Raw genomic sequence first — 17,006 nt, forward strand, 5'->3', positions numbered from 1 at the left:
TTTTAAGTCTGCCTAGCCACCAGACATGTGAATGAAGAAGCCTCCAGATAATCCCAGCCTCCAGCCATGTGAGTATTCTCAGCTAAGGCTCAATACATTTTGGAACAGAAAAAAAAAGGCATTGCCATGTGGAGAGACAGTTCTCCATGGGTCTCTTGCATTTCTGCATATGTTGTAAGCAGAAGCACAGATGGCCTTTGTTCCAGATTATCTTTTATAAGACACCTATACAGAAAAAAAAAGGCCAAAAACAACAGAAAAATGAGATTGTACCATCCTCTGAAGGAAAGCACAGGTTTGCTTACAGCCTGGAAAATCAAGAAGTATCCCTTATAATAGAGATAGTATCTTATGGCCACATGCTTACTTCCCATTATAAAAGATTCAGGTTCCCTACACTTGGGATCCTCTCCTCTAATGCAACCTATTGTGTGTGCTGGTGTCACCTGTCCTCTTCCTATCACCCGGTGGGAATTGGGCCTCAAGGGACTAACACACAAAAATAATTAGTCAAACTACGTGTATAGCTGTGAGTAATAAAATTCTTCATCTCTGACCCAGGAGTTTCATATTTTCTACCTGCATCCATGAAACTGTGCCAAACTGGCTTGTTAGCTTGCAAGGAGGGTAAAAATTCTCAGCGCCTTCAGAGTTCCTGATGCCCTACTGTGTGCCTTATATGAATTCAAGATCTCCAGAGTCCATGAGCATAATAAAATTATCTTTACACCACTAAGCTTGAGGTGGCTTCTCATGCACCAAAAGGTAATCAGACAGTTGCAAATGCAATAAAGACCTACATCTTTTCTTTGGGGAGGCTACAGTCTGTGAGGAAGAAGTAGACATACAGAGAAACTATACACAGGGCCACCACACACAAGGTATCCTGGATGGCCCAGGGCAGGCACTCAGACATTCCCTCCGAGTGTCCATTCATGTCCACTGATTCTTTATTGCAGCTGAAAAGACTTCAGGGGACAAGATCATCATGGTTCGACGTATATAAACATGTCTGATGAGTGGGGATGGCCCCAAGAGGCTGAAGGCATGGGGTGCACCTGGGTGGCTTGGTCGGTTGAGCATCCCGCTTTGGCTCAGGTCATGATCTCATGGTTTGTAGGTTCGAGCTCCACATCAGGCTTTGCACTGACGGTGCGGAACCTGCTGTGGATTCTGTCTCCCTCTCTCTGCCCCTCCCCCACTCACACACACTCTCTCTCTCTCTCTCTCTCAAAAATAAACATTAACAAAAAAAAGACATGGGGATTTGGAACATGGCATGGAAAATGTGACCCAGCCAGCCTGGTGTGTTTACATCCAGAGGAAGGGACCACGTGTGTGTATCCAAAGAACTTCATCTGTAAATGCTAGGATCCTTTGGTGCCCAAGAACCTTTGCTGATGGGCCACACTTAACAGAAGGTAACACAGAGACAGGGAGTATTGGTCTCATTGTTGATTCAGGTGAAAGTTCAGGAATCACTACCCAGAAACAGTGGCACCAGGGGCTCAGGATCCCAGGTCTCAGTAAAGAGTATGAACTGCAGAGTTGCCAGGACCGTGGCTCTAAATGATACCAGAGTTATTAGCGGATTTCCAGCTCCACTGGTGGTGTAGAGTCAGTGATGATGACCAACATGGGACTTTCAGCAGAGAGAAACAGCTTGCCAGATAATCAGGCTCTGGATTTTTAGCTGTGGTGGCCATTGTAAGAGCTTTGTCTCTTAATCAGTCAGAACAGGCTGGTCTCTGTTTTGATCTCAAGGGACAGCACAGTCATAGTGGCTTGAAACAACACGAATGCACTTGTGGGTCAGTAGAGAGATGGGATGATGGGGATACCCTGGGTCACTGAGGGACCTATCATGGGCTGTGTCCACATGAGGCCCCAGGATTCACCGTAGCAGAGGAAGAGAGATCATGCACCAGCTCTTAAGTGCCTCCACCAGGAGGAGAGACACATCATTTCCTCTCACATTTCATTGGCCAAAGCAAGTAGAATAGCCATGGCTTACGTCACAGTGGGAGAGGTGGAGTACAGTCCTCGCGTGAGACTGAAAGGAGAGGTGGGTTGGATATATGGTCATCAACTGCTAGCACAAGATTGGATGTTTTGGAGCTTGGGCCACTTTGCTGGGGGGGGGGTGGGGGGTGGGAATCCCTCTCGAGTGGATAAAGATGGGGCACTCACCTTCTCCCTTTAAAGATCAGCATATAGATCACCTGAGCAGGGGTCTGCGGGAGCCACGGAAGCCTCTGTGCTCACCTAGGGCTCTTTAAATTTCTGAGGTCCAGCATTCTATCATGCCATTTCATTTCAGTTTTGTGGTGTGGACAACAGAGCTGAGAAATAGGCAACGCAGCGTTTCCTGAAGCACAATTGTGAGTAAGGCATTTCCTGTTCTGTTCTCTTTCGATACTTGTGATTTTACACAGGAGGAAAATTATGGACCAGGGCTAATAGGTCTCTAGCATCTCTGCAACATTTGTTCACCCCTCTTTTTAACAAGGAGGAAATGGATCTGTGCCGCAGACTCTGTAATAGTATTCTTTTCTGATGATATTTAATTTTATTATTACCTTTTTTTAAGATAACAGATACTGATTTTCAACCTACCTGTTTCTGTTTTAGATATGCTTGTTTAAATTTTCAAAAAGAGAGTTGGTTCACAAAAAGTTCTAACAAAATAATAGTGTTGGTTATATGAGAATTGGCCCCAAATTTCAAAAGTAGTAAGAAAAGGCTGAGGTTTGGCAAAAAGAGATCTAATAATAGCCTCTCGTTTTCCTGGGAAGAAAACTATGGCAGGGCAGGGCTTGAATTAGGACGGTCTGGGTCCAGAATTTATCTCCTGGGTGTTTAATACTTGCTAGCTGTGCAACCTTAAGCACAAATCATGTGAAGTTTCTGTACCTTGGTGTTATCATCTGTAAAATGGGGGTAATAACGGTGCTTGTCTCCATGGGGCTTACGTGCAGATAAAATGCGGTAAAACATGTACAGTAACCTGACCAGTAACACGACACCGTGACTGGATATTGGTTATGACTGTTCTCACTCTGGCTGTTACCCATGCACGCCTGGTCTGGTTCTCCCCAGCTGCCTTCTGTTTGCAGACTGGGCCTGCAACCCAAGTTCACTGAAAGGAGGCATTTAAGTCTGTGGTTTATTCTGTTTTCTACTCATTGGAGACAAATGTTTTCCTTGGAAATTAGCTAATTGACTTAATGATCACCAAACTAGGCCAAACTGGGTCTGGTTTTCCCCCACAATCAATTATTGCAACAGCAATTGCTACTTATAAACAGGCAACTTGCCGGTGGACCCCTTCCCCATCCTCCCAATTCTCTCTATTCGTTTCTTTGTTCAATAATCTATTTTACTTGATTCAGGTGGGAGTGGCTGGCTGCGACAGCTCCTTTCTGTTAATCTGGGGGGTGGGTGGTGACTGTGAGGGGGAGGGTAAAGCACAGGAAACAAATTGCCGGGTCAGATGTGTGATGTCCCAGACCCCAGAGCAGTCCCTTTAGGAGCAGAGACAGACACAGGAAGCCGTGCCGGTGTGTCAATCACAAGAGGATTGACAATCTAGAACAACAGGTCCCAGATGCTCCTGACCCCTGTACCTTTTCCCCAGGACTGCAGGCTGAGATCAGACAGTCCCCCCAGAGGCCCAGGCCTCCCGCTGTGTTTTCTGTGCAAAACCATGTACGAGTTAAAGAGCCTGGGCTTCTGAGTCATCGGCTATGATTTTGCGTTCCTGCTCATTAGCTGTGGGACCCTTAGCAAATGACCTGAGCCTCAGTTTCTTCGTCTGTAAAATAGGAATACTAATTGCTATCTCACAGGTTTGTTGTAGACATTAAATGAGATCATACACAAAATACAGAATAGGCCCTGATCCCATTTCATGATGCTTCACTTGTGTGAAAAGCTATGAGGTAGAAAATTGCAATTTAATGAAACAGATTTTTTTTAAATGTTTATTTATTTTGAGAGAGAGAGAGAGAGAGAATGAGCAGGGGAGGGGCAGAGAGAGATGGAGGCACAGAATCTGAAGCAGGCTCCAGGCTCGATATGGGGCTTGAACTCACAGACCAAGAGATCAAGATCTGAGCCAAAGTTGGACGCTTAACTGACTGAGCCACCCAGGCACCCTGAAATATATCTATGCTATCATCCATTTTCCTCTTGGTCAAACATACCTGCCCACATCAAATTGCCACCCAAATTTCTCACAGATTGCTTGTTTTCCTTTACTTGAGTACCTTCTTTTTTTTGAGTACCTACTTGAGTACCTTCTTTTTTTTCTTCTTTGAGTGCCCTCAAAGCAGCAGTGCTCTCTATCAGCTGCAGATATTTGATAAAGAATTGGTTACCAGATCAATCTTTGTTGCAATTTTAAGCTATTTTTTAATACACACACAAACATTTATGGTTTTATCCAGCCTTATTCTGTGACAGCCTGTCTCAAACTGTTTTGTTAAACAGTAAATCCATGGGATATGAACAATTCTTACTCATACAAATAACATAAACCTTAGGAAAACACTGTTAAGCCAAGTTAATGAAATTTACTTTAGGACTCTCTCAAGCATTTCATATGTTAATGCATAAAAAGGATAGGATAGGATTCAGTGCTTCCCAAATTTATTTGCCTGTAGATCTTTTCTGCCACAGCGGGGCAACTGAAAAGACTAGGATCTTAGAGAACGGTGCTTCTCAAACTTCACTGTTCACCTGAGTCAGCTTGTTAAAATGCATATTCTGACTGAGGACATCTGGGGTAGGGCCTGGATTTCTGCACTTGTGACAAGCTCCTAGTGGAGGCTGCTGTTACTGACTTGAGACCAGACTTGGAGAACCCAGACTGCAAGGGGCGATCACCTGATATTCATCTTGGAAAAAATCCCCTTTACTAGGGAACTCAGCAGAAGAATGTGTTCTCAAACTTTACTTTGGAGTAATAGAAAACACATTGACCAACGGTCAGAGTATCCAATTCTAGGTGAAACAGGAGAGCTGGTCTCAGCTGATTGAACTTAGAGGTGTCATTTCACTTCTTCAGATCTCAGATCTTCATGTCCAGCCACAGCTAGCAGCAACTCATTCTCCAAAGCACAAAGCCAGCACGTAGCCACGTGAGAAGCCCGAGTCGCCATAGACCCTGCCTTGCCCTCACCATATTTGAGTCTGGTCTGGGGGCTCAACCCTATATTCTGGGACCAAAGGGTCACTTTACTCTAGGGAGGCCCTAGAAGGTCCCCTAAGCCTCAGAATTTTCTTAATTTCACAGGTGCCCGATTGCCCCGAAATTGGCCCTGTCTCTCTTCAGGTCACGTCAAATGTGGGTAAAGCCTTCAACGCCAGGCTCAGTGATATCAGTCCTCGGCTGCTTCTCCTTCAGCCCATATCACTCGATATTCAAACTGTTCACAAGTCAGTCAGGGGTGGGAGCCCTAACCTCCCATCCAAGGAAATGGTGCTATCTGCTCTTGGTCACTCAGACCCGGAGCCTCATTGTCACCACTGACCATCCTTCTCCCTTGCTAACTCACCCCTGGCCACATTCAGTGGCACCAAGTTTTGAGAGGATGGATGCCCACTCGGCTGGTGCACTTCACAATCCCCTTCCCGGAACCACAGAAGGAAACCTGGTGCACATGGGACCTCAGCCCTTCCCTCGTCCTCCAGATTGATTGGCTCAGCTGGGCCAAACAGAGTTCCTTCCATGGGGATGTAGAGGGAGGGGAAGAGAGAGGGCCATCTACACTCAGAAGCCTTCAGTGGTCTTGTTTTCCTCCCTGGGACATACGAATGCAGAGGAAGCCAGGCTTTAGGTATAAAAGGTGGGTGAAGAAGATGAGAGGAAAGAAAGGAAGAGGAGGGACAAAGAGTACTGTCTCTAATCTCTTCTGAGCCCCAGGACCCCTGCCCTGGGTTCTGTCAGACACCACAGGACCCTGATCATAAAGCCCCCATTTTGCCTAAATCAACACCTGGATATTTCTAATACAATTAAAAGAATTCTAAGAATTAAAAGCATTCTAACCACAGGGTCCTACCAATTCCAATCTGGTAACATGTCTTAAATCTTAGAGTTTATTTCCATCTTAGTTATCTACCCCGCCGGGATATCACCTCTCATGTTTGCGATAATTGCCGAGCTGGGGTTCATTTAGTTTGTCGCTTTTATGAGATTATTATTTTTGTAAAATAAATGTAAGGAAAAGAAACATAAGACATTAATGTCAGTTTCCTACTCAAACAGAGTCCTCATTCCTCAAAGTTACACTCTGACTCCTTCATCTAATATTCAAGGCTCTTTAAGATTTCCAAGACATGATCCATATTCACTACTTGATGCATAAATTTCAAGTAACAGAAACCCCCACATAAACTGGCTTATAAGTAACAAATAACAGAGCAGAGGCTGCAAACTGGCTCACTCCATCATTCTAATCCTCTTCTTGGATCTTCCATTATTGAAGATGCTGGAAAGTCAAAGACCACATTTCCTAGTCCTCCAAGTGCTGGGAAGGAAACGCCCGGCCTTTCTGGAAGCACCTCATGCCTCAGTCATTCCCTCTGTACCTCATATCCTTTGCCCAGCCTCCCCCCTCACACATATCTACCTTGGGCATCATTTCTAAGGCCGCATGGCCAAGGCCATAAATCTGTGCCCTTGTTTAGTGTGGCATGTCCTCTACCTCTAATCCAATCTCCCCTCTGTGTGTTCTCGGTACTCGCTCATTCGGCTTGACAGCTATTTAATAAACCTATTTGCTTTCCTTTGACATGAGGCAGAAGTGGTGGGTGTTGAAGAGCTGTGAGGCCCTCGTGGACAATGAAACCCTTTCCCACTCAACACTCTTCCAGCTCAGCACAGATAAATGGTGGAGAACTTGAAATTAACCCAAGCTATCTTCTTTTCTTAAGGAAAAAAAAAAATCACTGGAGACCCAAGAAGCAGGGCAAGTGCAGTAAGTGAAAGGGATGGCAGGAGAAATCACATTTCCTGGCTCCAGGGGCAGGGGTGAGCCCAGATCAGGGGCCTGTGAGCCTTCCCTCAATCTAGCTTTTATCACTTCAAAGCAGAAGGTCTTAAAGGAATGCCCTTTATGACTGATTCTGTCTTCAAAAGCATGAAAGAAAAAGCATATTTTCTTAAGCCCACTTGCTGGAAGCCAAGCAGTTTCTCAAAGGTGCTTGAGACACAAACCTGTGCAACCCAGATACAGTTTGATGTGACAGGCATAGCGCTGGAACCACAGTCAGCTGATGAGGCTGGGATTCTCACTCTGCTGCCTATGAGGTTTATGACTCTGGGCCATTTATCTCAGCTCTCTAAGCCTCAGTTTCCTTCCCGATGAAATGGGCATGCTGTTCACCTCACAGGGTTGTCATTAGGATCAAATAAGAGAACACATGTGAACATTCTTGGCATATAGTAGTTGTTAAATGAATTGTAGCCCACATTATTTATTGCTGTTTATAATAATATGTAAATTTGCTCTCCATCCCTTCTCCAAATAACTGTCTATCCCTGCTTTTTATTGGTGTATTGTCTAGAATGTGTTTATTTTGTTTTCACTTTCACGAGTGGAGCCCAGGAATTGTTTCCTTGATGTCGTCAGCCTTGATCTCAGGGTACAATATCATTTCTTACATTCCAATATCTCTTTAAGCAAAGCCAGAAGATGTCCATGCCAGGTTTGGGTTGTCTTTGTATAGTAAGGTTGGACTATAGGGCTGAAAAGTGTACAATGTCTCCTGGGGCAGGTGAGTCCAGCTGAGTGGGCCAGAGTCAGGGTTGGGGTCTCAGGTCCACAGCCAGATAGATTGAGCAGTTACTCAGAACAGCTAAGACTGGGAAGAGCCTATGGATTTGAGTCTAAGCTGGTCTTCATGGAGCAACAAAGATCTAAGCTTGAAAGTAGAAGTTTGGATAGCAAACCCTCCCCCCCACACACACACACACAACAAAACAGGGGTTATGTCAACTTCCAAGAATGATGATTCCAAGTATACATTCAGAGACTGGAAGAATAATACTGAATGGTACCATGAGCCAGTGATCCCACTGTTAGCTGGACTAGGTTCAGGGCTTCAGTTATTATCTGGCTTCCATATATTCCAATTCTAACAGGCAGATTATAGTTGCTTTTGGGTTCTTAGGCATCAATGTCAACTCCCTAGATCAAGACCCTAGGGTATCCAACAGTTTATACATATTCCCCTTTGTTCAATGCATGGCTATCTGAATAAATAGCCATAGGAAAGGACTAGGGAAATTACCACTGAGTACACATGCTGTAAACTTGCAAAATTGTTCCTCCTGGGAACTTGACCCATACTGAGTCAATGGGTTCCAGGTCTGAGAACAGCCAGGAATCTTGCATTTTTCTGTGGCTGCTGTCCACAGGCTCTGACCATTCATCCTGGATTTCTTTTGATTGTACATATTAACAATATGTTAATAGTTGCCTTTTGTTAATCGTTGCCCAAATATCTCTGCCTGAGGACCAATGTATTCTATCAACCTTCTCCATCTCTCTGCTTGTCCATCATGCTTGGTCCAGTCTCCATTCTGACCTTGCTGCTTGTTGTAATAATTATGTCACCTGGCCTCTATTATTTTGGGATCTTATTATCCCCATTGCTTTCAAAGCCCAGTTCTGTAGTAGCATCTTTTGCTGGAAGCTCTGGTCTATGAAGACAGCCACCACTGAGCTACTCAATAATTCTAGTACACACTCACCAACCAGTACATTCTCTAGGCCCTCCTGCAAAATTTGTCAGTTGATGAATTTTCTGGCCTTATGAAATATCTGCTCCAACATGCCCATTTCTCAGAGTCTTTAGATGATTTCCTCCCTGTCTGTCATGGCAGTTCTGCCATTTATACTTCACTTAGTGGTGGCCATCATTTTTTTCTCAAGCATCCAATAGCTATTCCAGGAGCATATTAGCCCCATTTCCAGGATCCTTGCCATGATGTTAATGTTGGATCCTGGAGAATTCCCCATATTGATACACTCTCCTTTATTCAACTTCTTGTTCCTCTCTCTTGATCCTGCATGCTCAGGGCACAGACTCGTGCAGATGTTCCAGGATATTCTAGTACTTATTAGATCCTACAGCTCCTTGGTGTAGTAGATACTTGGCACATAGCCAAGTGTCTCAGACTTTGCAAGCCTAGCACCTCTGTGGTCAGACTATTTTGGGCTTTGACCCTTGTTATTGGTCTTGTTGACAGTAAGGGGGATGGTAAGGGAAAGGTAAAAGATCCTGCATGGGGATATTGTCTTGTAAGATATTTTCACTTGTCACTTCTGTATAAGCTTCAAGGAAGTTGAAAGAGCACCATTACTTAACAAGCAGGGGTGCACCACTTACAGTCAGGCAGGTTGAAGGTTATTTAGGAGTTCAGGATTCTTAGAAGTGTCTATTCAGGTATCCCAAGCCCAATTCTCAGAGTTCCCCTTCCTTCTAAACTAGATTTCTGGATTCTGTGAAGTCAGTTTTCTTTGAATCCACTACTCTTACAATTAAGTTCTATACCTGATCATTCACACTGCTCTCTCTCCTTTGGTTATAGGGTAGAGTTTCCTTCAATGCTGCCTAGGAGGTCGTCAGACCTTCATATTTTGCCTTTAGTTGGATAACCACCATAAGCCAGTCATTACCTTTCTCTAATGAATCAACGTGTACAACAGCCAATCGATTACACAATCTTTGTGGTTACTACTTTCCTCATTCCATTCAACTTTACCACCTAATGCATTACATTGATATCTCAACCATGTCCACCACCAGTACAAGGTGTAACAATCACACCATACGACATGCTAAGTACTCTTTATGCTCTGCCTACTCACAGTTATAGGTTCTCATTGCCAGCCAGTGGGACATTTCCAGCCCCCAAATCCCATTTTAGAGTCCATTCCTAGGACCATTTCTGGTTCTATTTTCTGCAAACAGATGCTTAAGTGGAAAATTTATTGCAGAAAGTTTACTGATGCATACTCACAGATGACAAACTTGTAAAGGTGTGCAGGCAGGGCTAGGCAGATGGAGAAGCTGACCCACAATGTTGTTTCAGTTGAAGCTTTGGTTAATCCTATGAGGAGCTTTGGAGAAGGGATGACCCTTTAGAGAGTCCCAAAGTGAGACAAGGGGGTCAGACTTTTGAATCCTTGTATTGGACAGTCATTAGTTATGGCAACCTCCTACAAGGGAGATAACTGGGCAAGGCAGTTCCCTGATGGCAATGTCCAGTAAGAAATGCAGAAATGGGCTATCCTGGCTGATGTTCCCAACAGTTGGGGCATGTCGCCCCCAAAGAGGACATCTGGGCAGAAGCACCATATTCTCTACTACATCATCCCACTTAAAATATAAAACATTTCCATCACCCCAGAAAGTTCACAGTACCCTTTGCAATCAGTTTCCATTCCCTCACCTTGCTCCCACCTCCACCAAGAGAAAACCATTGCTCTGTTTTTATCACCACAGATTATTTTTTGTGAGTTTTACAAGTTCCTATAAGTGGAATCACAAAGAACATAGTCTGCAGTGTCTGGCATCCATAATGGTTTATAGATTCAATCACATTTTTGTATATATCAGAATTTTTATTATTGTTAGTAGTATTCTATTATATGATTACACTACAAATGTTTCTACATTAACTTACTGATAGATATTTTTTTCAGTTTCTTGCCACTAAGAATGAAACTGTTATGAACACTCTTGAACACGTCTATGTGTGGACATATGCTTACTTTTCTTTCAGATAAATACTTAGAAATGAAATGATGGGTCATGAGGTAGGTGTATTAGCAGTTAAAGAATAAATGCTAAACAATGACCCAAAGTGGTTATAATATGTTGATCTTCTACCAGAAACATATGAGAGCTCCATTGTTGTACCTCCAATCGATATACTTTTGGTATTGTCAGTCTTTTTTTTTTAATGTGTTATTTATTTTTGAGAAAGAATATGTGAGCAGGGGAAGGGCAGAGAGAGGGATACAGAGGATCCAAAGCAGGTTCTGCACTGAGAGCAGTGAGTCCAGTGCTGGACTTGAACTCATGAACTGTGAGACCATGGCCCCAGCTGAAGTTGGACACTCAACTGACTGAGCCACCCAGGCACCCCTGGTATTGTCAGTCTTTTTAATTATAGCCACCCAAGTGGCTGTGAAGTGATAATACCTTATAGTTTCTAATTTGCATTTTCCTAATGAGTAATGATATTGAGCAGCCTACGTATGTTTATAGACCATTTTTATATTTGGAAAGTGTTCATGTCTAAAGACGTTTGTTTTCTTTTGGGTTACCTTTTCTTTTAATGTTTATTTATTTTTGAGAGAGATAGAGAGAGACAGAGTACAAGCAGGGGAGGGGCAGAGAGAGCAGGAGACACAGAATCTGAAGCAGGCTCCAGGCCCTGAGCTGTCAGCACAGAGCCTGATGCAGGGCTTGATCACAAACTGTGAGCTCATGACCTGAGCCAAAGTTGGATGCTTAACCAACTGAGCCACCCAGGTGCCCCAAAATTGGCATTTTCATTACTGATTTGTAGGTGTGCTTCATATATTCTAGATGCAAGTTATATATATAGTGAATATTTCTCTCAGTCTTTGGCTTTCTATTTATTTTCTTCATGGTGTCTGTTGATGAGTAGAAACTTTTAATTTGGATGAAGGCCAATTTATTTATTTTTTACGGTTAGTGCTTTTTGTATCTTGTCTAAGAAATCTTTTACCTAACCCCAGATGTGAGGGTATGAAAGTATTCTTTATTTTCTTCCAGAAATTTTATCACAGTATTTCAAGAGCAAGGGCATTTTCAATACTACCTTAGGCTGTTAAAATATAAGAAATCATTAGTAAACGTGAATAGTACGGAAAATGGGAAGGAGGTGGCAATAGAGTGGGAGCTGAGGCCAGCAGAAGCAAAGTGGATGCCGAACCCAGACAACCGAAGTCTCCAGAGTGCTGGGGGCACCCCCTCCTCTCTAGTTGTAATGTCAGAGCTGTCCCTCTCCATTAGAGCCAGGGAGGCCAGCTCTGCCTTTTAAAAAGGGAACCTGCAAATGGAATTCACACAGTGCCATGACCCTTGACGTGCCGTGTGGCAGGCTGCAGCCCGATTCGCATCCAAGTGCACACAACACATTCACAGCTGAGAGCTTGCCTCTCCTGCCCCGTCACACCTAGCACTTCCCCACAATCCCACAGCCTGCTCTCCCCAACAATGTTTTGATATGTGGGGCTGCCTCTACAACGGCACTAGCTAACTTTGGGTTCCTGAATGCACCTATTTGGTGTTTTCAAGGAGATCAGTTTCAATTCTCTGTGACTTTGGCTTCATCCCTTCTCACCTTGGAGAATTGAAAACAGGGGGGGTCTGGTACTTACTGTACAGATATGACCCCCAAGTCCCTCGAATCTTCACCCCGGACTTTTATCTGAAGCCCTTTCAGAGTAAGATGAGGGAAGCATGTGCCCTGGAAATTGGGTCATTACAAGCCCTGCCCAAACCCTCTTCACAGAGAATCTGCCCACCCCCCAGCCCTTTGCTGCCTGGGCCATGGTTTATGTCGTGGGATACCTAAGCCACAGCTGATTGGCTCAAGTCAAGTCATATGAACCAGGGTCACACCAGGGCTGGCCAGCAATCTTCCAGTGAGTGACCCCATGAAAAGATAATATCTCCCTATGATCAGATTCTTTCCCTTGAGAATTGGAACTGAAACACACAGCAAGAATTGGCAACTATGCAGTCAGAGGTGAAGCATGATGTAGCAAGAAAAAGGTCAGGGCGTTTGAAAAGAACCATATATAAGACTAAGTGACAGAGGAGCTGAAACCCTGAGCAGGAGAAGCTGCTGGTAGAGAACAGAGCATGACGCAGTTGTTGAGACAGAACCAGGGGTCCCAGGAAAGGACCACAGCCCTGGACATGCTTCTGTTCCAGATTCCACAAACAGATGCCTGCTCAGGAATCTATCAACCTACTATCAACCCCCAAAGCTATGAGGTATCTTGTGAGGGTCTCGATTTTCATCTCCAGACGACTGAGAGGGAGAGGGGAGAGGTGAGTGAGTGAGTTAACAAAATGAATCCGAGTGAAGTAAGGCAAGTAGTCACTGTTAACTCTCCAGTATAAATATTTCCCACATACGTCGTCTGGGGACACATTAATGTAACCTCACTCCATTTCCACTGATGCCCTCTCATTCCACTTGTCTGTGAAATTCGGTGAGGAGCTATCTGCTAGACCTGTGAGGAAGGTAAATGCATTTTCGATGAGCTGGAGAACCTGGGCCATTGAACAGCAGCTCCTGCATTATCAGTTGTGTGTGTGCATGTGGTTTAAGCCAAATCTTTAAAGTGCTTACATCTAGAAGTATGGTAGGGCAATGGAAACTCAGAGGAACAGAACTGTGACTCTTGAAAATGGCCGTCCTGCTGGGATATTGGAAAATCATATAGCATCTTAGCAAAATTCTATAGTGTCAATCCTGGGAGTGAAGTGCTTTTTGTAAATATCACTTACTAAGGGAGTGACGTTCAGATAAAGGCCATGGTTATTTTTGCCCTCAGAGCAATACACAGAGGATGGGTATTTTCCAGATTGTGCTAAGGGAACACATACATGCTTTGGATAGTTAGACTTAACTCAGTTTTGTGCATGAGATGAACACAAGGATTTGGTCAGTAATGTTTACACACACACACACACACACACACACACACACACACACACCTTAAAATGGAAGAGATATCAGAGAGGTTCACTAATGATTGGTTAATGGGAATTAGATCTTCAGAGGAAAGCTCACAACCCACTGAGCAGGGGAAGTACCTCAACTAATCAGTGAGAAAAATCACAACAGCAACGAACATAGGAGTAATTTATCACTCTCCCTTATGCTGCAGAGAATCAGGACAATTCTCTGCCCTTGGTTTAGGGTGAAATGAGGAGAGAGGCCTCAAGTTGAAGACAAGGACTCCAGAGAGTCTTAGGTCTGTGTGTGGGCATAGCAGCCCTTACTCAAAGAAAGTTCGAGGTGGAGGAAATGTGAGCGACCCTAGCTGAAGTCCCTTGTTTAGCAGATGAGGAAGATGCAGCACAGAGATCTTTATGCAAAACTAATTATTGGTTCCAAGTTTATTGGGCAGAGATCATGGATAATGGCATTCTATCTACAGCACCAAACAGACTAAGCCAAATATTGGGATGAAAATCACAAATGTAGGTAAAGATCCTGTGGAGGCCCAGATAAAGACTGAATGCTGGCCAGTGGCTCCCAACAGGACACAATTAACATGTTTATTTATGATGCTTCTGTTTGAAAGTCTGTATCCCAAACTAGTTTCTGTGGGTTCAAAGTGTGGTACACTGACAGCAACATCTGTATCACAGGAAGCGTCTTAGAAATGCAGAATCCTGAACCCCAGCCCGGCAACTGTCTCACAGACTGACCCGTGACAGGGTCCCTCAGTGCTGCGTGTATACACGACCGTGCGAGAACACTGCTCCCACATGCCACGCCATGGCTCTTTTCCAAGGAAAGGAAGCTGGAGTCCCACCAGCTACAATTCAGCAGCAAAGGAGCCTGCCACGCTGGTTTTAAGTGTTAGCACGTATTAGTTTTATAGGGCTGCTGTAACAAACTACCATACATTTCATGTCTTAAACCAACAGGAATTTATTCTCTCATAGCTCTGGAAACCAAAAGCCCAGAATCAAGGGGCCAGAAGGCCTGCACTTGGTCTAAAGACTCTAGAGAGAGGAACCGTCTTTCCTTCCTTGCCTCTCCCAGATTCTGGTGGCTCCAGCGGTTCCTTGTGTCTGCTGCCCTCTAATCTCTGTCTCTTGCCTTCACAAGGCCTACTCCTCTGTGTCCCAAATTTCCTTCTGCCTTTCTTCAGTGTGGACACTTGTCATTAGGCTGAGGACCCACCTGGGTAATACAGGATGATCTTATCTCAAGATCCTTAATTACCATTTTTCCAAATAAAGTGGCATTCACAGGTTCTGGGTGGGCAAACATTTTGGAGGGCCACCATTCAAGTCGCTACTGCATTTTTGGGGGGTTAGTGAGGGAGATGATCTCCAGGACTTGAGAGAAAGGGCTGGGGGCCGCTTTGTTGGAGATGACCTTCTGCCGTCAGGGTCCCAAGTTGGATTCAGTCATTCAGCAAGGGTCCTCATGGGCTTTGATTATGAGAGAGAAGCAGAAAGAGAGGAGAGGGAGAAAGACACTCTTTCGTAGTCTCCCTGGGTCCTCACTAGAGGAAGAGCACGGAGAACACTGAATTAATTCAGGTTATCCTGAGAGTTCTGTGCTCTGGCAATGAGATTTAAACATTACTTGCATTAGAAGTCAGCCTAAACTATGTCTCTTTTCTGTCAGCCAACATTCCCCTCTTGCCCTCTCTGCCGAGGGGCTCCCTCTTTCTTCTAGCCTCTGCCTGCAACTGCTGGGTGCCCAGCCACTCCCCTGGGCCTGCAGACAGCCCTCCTCTGGCTCCCTCCCATCTGGGCCTGTCAGGCTAGCAGAGTCAGGTCTCTGCACTAATTAGGAGCATTATCACTTTGCCAAAAAGAACAGGAAAAGGCCTTGGTTAGATGTCCTGGACTTCAGGGATCCTGACTGCAGGCGGCTGAACTCTGGCATCTGCTTAACAGAACTGAAAGCTATGGAGCTGCCCCCAGTGCTGTGGGGAGAGCTTTTCTCCAGACTCCATCCAGAATCCCCGAACCACGGTCAAGGACGGCACACGCCTACGGCACGAAATTGGGGGGTTTTTCCCAATTGCTTTTCATTTAAATATTTTTTTAATTTAGTTACATTTTAAAGATTCTTAAATGAAAAAAAAGAACGTTTAGCATATGCATAATGTAAAATGTACCAATGTAACCATTTTCTCAACGTACATTTCCATGGCATTAGCCCATTCACAGTGTTGTGAGGCCATTGCCACCATCCACCTCCAGAACTCTTTGATCTTGCGAAACTGAGACTCGGTGTCCGCTAACAACTCCCCACCCCCGTCCCTTGGATCCTGACCCCCACCAACTCTCTGACCACTCTAGGTACCTTGGATAAGTGGAACCATGCAGTATTGGTCTTCTTCCATCCCGTTTATTTCACTGAGCATGATGTCCTCAAGCTTCATTCATGTTGTATTATGTGTCAGAACCTCCTTCTTTTCAAAGCCAAATATGATTCCATTGTGTGTGAATACCATGTTTTATTTACCTATCGGTGGACATTTTGGTTGCTCGGGATACAGATTTTTTGTAAAGTAAATATTTACTTTAAGTTCTGAAATCACGACAGCAAGAGGAAGGAAAAATTTGTGTGGCCTGGAACTGAGTAGTGAACAAAATTAAGGCCATCTTTGAAACCCACTGAAAACAGCTCAGCAAATTTGGAAAAGGAAAAAAAAAAAGAAGTCACCTTTCTTTCTTTTTAATGCATGTAAAATGTCCCCAACTTTTCCAGAATGAGAGAAAGTAGGAGAACTCCGGGAACTTACGAGTTACGCTGACAGTTGGCTGAGTTATGCCATTTGCACCAAATAGCTAATTAATTCTCAGAACCAAAGGGTGATAAAACTACAGTTGCCATTCGAATGAGAGTGAATGATCTGGAAGGAGCTTTGAGAAATCTGAATCATGCCTCCAGGCTTTGGTATAGGTCCGCATATGTGAGAGGGGCAGGCTTTTTTCAGAATTTCAGAGTTTCTGAGATTTCAGAGAAGAGGAATCCTTCCTGAAGGGGCCTCTGATACCTGATTGTCCCAGGACACATACCTTAACACCTCTTTGGGTATTAAGTGGAAGGCATACCAATCCTTATTATTGCATTCTCTGAAAATTGCTTTAAAAAAATCTTTCCTAATGGAGACGTGTTAACTTTATTATTTGTCTCTTATTAAGACAACTGGTATTTTGTGAAAATCTTGGGTTACTGAATTGCT

The sequence above is a fragment of the Neofelis nebulosa genome, chromosome 4 (assembly GCF_028018385.1).
Source record: "Neofelis nebulosa isolate mNeoNeb1 chromosome 4, mNeoNeb1.pri, whole genome shotgun sequence".
In the NCBI taxonomy this organism is placed as follows: Eukaryota; Metazoa; Chordata; class Mammalia; order Carnivora; family Felidae; genus Neofelis; species Neofelis nebulosa.